Source organism: Capsicum annuum, unplaced genomic scaffold, assembly GCF_002878395.1.
Source record: "Capsicum annuum cultivar UCD-10X-F1 unplaced genomic scaffold, UCD10Xv1.1 ctg5278, whole genome shotgun sequence".
NCBI classification, from domain to species: Eukaryota; Viridiplantae; Streptophyta; class Magnoliopsida; order Solanales; family Solanaceae; genus Capsicum; species Capsicum annuum.
The window spans coordinates 193459-197357 of record NW_025860839.1 but is presented as its reverse complement, the minus strand read 5'-3'; positions in this window follow the sequence as shown (position 1 = coordinate 197357).

The following is a 3899-nucleotide window of genomic DNA, read 5'->3' as shown; positions in this document are numbered from 1 at the left end:
TAATGCTCATAACCATTCTGAACCATTCTGTAGATGTTGAGACTAAGTAAATAGATAAGTTTTCAAGTAGTCATAACCCTAAGGACTCAATAGCAGTAAGTGAAAAATAGTACTAGACTTTGGGGATATAACATAAAAGCATTTATTCAAAATTTACTCTTGTAGGCATTTCATCAAACACTTAGTATTCATAGTTTAAGCTAACCATGGGAATAGTATAAAACATGGAGTAATAGCATAATTTTGACATCAATAACACTTAATCATGATTTAAATCGGTGAATAACAACATTAGAACATGTGGGGTTTGATAAACAACAACAATTTTATGTAAACATGGTATAGAATTGCTATTCATGGGAGTTCATGTTTAAGATCAAAATTTAAAATCAAAATAACATGTAAAGATCATAACTTTGTATTTAAAAATGGATACTTGGGTTGCATGGGTGAAAGAAACCCATGGATGAACACATAACATACCTGAGTAGTTGAATTCTTGGAGTTTCTTGGAAATTTTCTTGGGAATTGATCTTGAATCTTGAAGGCTAGGATTTTCTATTTGAAAGAGAATGCTCTTTATTTGAGAGAAATTGAATAAAATAATGACTAATGAAGCTTTTAGGGCATTAAGTTCATGTTTTTGACTGATTAGGGTCATTGAAAAATACCCAACTACCCCTTAAATAATTAAAAAAATTTGTCACTAGAATCCCATTTTTGGGATTCATCGTGACTCGGTGCCATCACGATGAGCCACTAGAATTTGGATGAAACTGTATTCACGGAAAAGTGTGAAAATGCAATTTGACGCAATGCGGTGGAATCAGGTTGAGTCACTGGAAATTGACGAGTGTGAACTGGCACTCTAGCTTGATGCGATGTCAATCACGTAGCCTCACTGGAAAGTGACAATTGTAAAATGTATCATCAGTATGATGCGGTGCTTATCGCAATGGCACACTGGAAAGGGATGAACGCCATTTTTGGGGTCACCGTGACACAGTGCTGCTCGTATTGAGCTACTGCTTTAACTAAAAGTGTCATAACTTCTGAATCGAGTATCAGATTTGGCAAAAATTGGTATCGTTGGAAAGCTAATTAAATTTCCCACAACTTGGTGGGTATTAGGCTGGATAATTCTTATTAAATAAAAATATATACTAATTTGAAGTTGACTAAAGCAACATTCTAATGCAAAAATTCAATTGACAAGGATTATTTTAATTCATCTAATAGCTGGGAGTTATTTGAGGCCTTAATATACATAAGACTAACTCATAAAACTACCAAGGGACCATAATGTACTATGAATGAGCTTGAAACATGGAGATAACATTGGTTTAGATTTTCAAGGTATTACAATATCTCCTCCATGGGAACATTCGTCCTCGAATAAGACTGGTTAAGCTTAAAACACTGAGGAACTGACATTAAATATTGAATGTACGTGATGAAAACATGATTACATAGCTAAGTCTAAAACATGATTCATGACTGAACTGGATCTGTGAATGCATGACTAACATGAGAATGATATGCAGTTGAAACTGAGCATGGAAAAGAGAAATTCTATGAAGGTTGTTACCTTAAGCTAATTTTGAGTTTGCGGAGAAAAGATGAGGTTACTTGGTCCGCATATCTGCTCTGCTTCCCAAGTGGCTCCATTAACGAACTAATTCCACCAAAAAACTTTGACTAGGGGAACTTTTTTGTTCCTTAGTCTACGAACTTGTCTATTAAGAATTTCTACTCGAATTTCCTCGTAGGAAAGACTATTCTGAACATCTACGCTTTCTAAGGGAACAACTACAGCTGGTTTGCCAATACACTTCTTCAACAAAGAGATATGGAATGTTGGCTACACTGATGCTAAGTCTGCAGGAATCTCAAGCTCATATGCCACCTTTCCAAAGAAGCTTAAAATCCTAAAAGGGCCAATATATTAGGGACTAAGCTTCCCCTTCTTACCAAACCTCTTCACTCCCTTCATGGGAGAGATCTTTAGATATACGAAATCATAAGTCTCAAACTCAAGATCTTTCCTCCTCACATCTGTATATGATTTTTGTCGGCTCTAGGCTACCTTAAGCCTCTCCCTAATCAACTGAACTTTCTCTAAGGCATTAAACACCAAGTTAGACCCTACTACTGTGGTTTCTCCGACTTTAAACCAACTAATCAGAGATCTACACCTCCTTCTATATACAGAATCAAATGGAGCCATCTTAATATGAGAATGATAGTTGTTATTATACGTGAACTCAATCAAAGGCAAGTAATCATCCCAACTGCCCTTAAAGTCGACTACACACACTCTCAACATATCCTCAAAGATTACAATATTCCTTTCTACTTGACCATCTACCTGAGGGTGGAAGGATGTATTGAGGTAAACTTGGGTACCAAGACACTTCTGAAAAGCTTTTCAAAAGTGAGAGGAAAACTGAGTATCTCTATCTGAGATGATAGATAACAGAACACCGTGCAACCTAACCAACTCTTTGAGATACAGCTTGGCATAGTCCTCAGCAAAATAAGAAGTATGGACTGGCAAGAAATAAGCTGATTTCGTAATTTTGTCGGCAATAACCCAAATCGAATCATGTTGCTGACGAGTATGAGGAAAACTTGTCACAAAATCCATGTTCACTTCCTCCTACTTCCATGTGGGAATACTGAACTCCTGTATAGACCCACTAGCCTTTTGATGTTCAATCTTAACCTACTGATATATAGGGCACTAATCTATGTACTCTGTAGTATCTCTCTTCATCCCACTCCACTAATAGTTTTCTTGTAGATCGCAGTACATCTTTGTGACCCCTAGATGAATCGAATTATGTGCACAATGCACTTCTGCGAGAATTCTTTGTCTTAACTCATTAACAAATAGTACATAAAGTCTACCCTAGCAAGTTAATACACCATCTCCCCCTTGGGAGAAAACCTCTACATTTTGATCTTTGACTGACTCCTTCAACTTCACTGGACTAGGATCCCTATCTTGCTTTTATTTTACTTCAACAACCAACAAAGATTCCGAACTATTCAGAACTCACAAACTGCCCTCAACTGAATCAAACAAACAAACACCTAATCTAGAAAGTTGATGAACTTCCTGAACTAACTTCATCTTATTCTCCTCAACATGAACAACACTACCCATAGACAATCTACTTAGGACATCTGCCACTACATTGGCCTTGGATGGGCGGTACAAAACAGTCATATCATAATCTATCAACAATTTTAACCACCTCTTCTAGTGCAGATTCAAATCATTCTATGAAAACACATACTGCAAGCTTTTATTATTTGTGAACACATAAATATGCACCCTATACAAATAGTGCCTCCAAATATCAAGGTAAAAACAATAACTGCTAACTCAAGATCATGCTTAGGGTAATTCTTTTCATGAGGCTTAAGTTGTCTAAAGGAATAGGTTACAATCTTACCCCTCTGCATCAAAACATATTCCAACCCAACTATGGAAGCATCACAGCACACAAAAAAGCCAACTAAACCATTTAGCAATATAAAAACTGAGTTGTAGTGAGTCCAGTCTTCAACTCTAAAAAACTCTTCTCACAAGAATCTCACCACTGAAACTTAACTTTTTTCTAAGTCAGTTGGTACATAGGGGATACAATAGATGAAAATCCTTTAACAAACCATTGGTAATAGCCAACCAACCCCAAGAAACTCCTAATATCTGACGAAAAGATGGGCCTGGGCCAGTTCCTTACAGCCTTGATCTTTGAGGATCAACTCTAATTCCATCACCAGAAGCCAAGGAAAGCTACTGATCTTAGCCAAAATTTGCACTTACTAAATTTAAGAACAACTGATGGGTTCTAAGAGTCTGCAATACTATTTTGAGGTGGTTTACATGA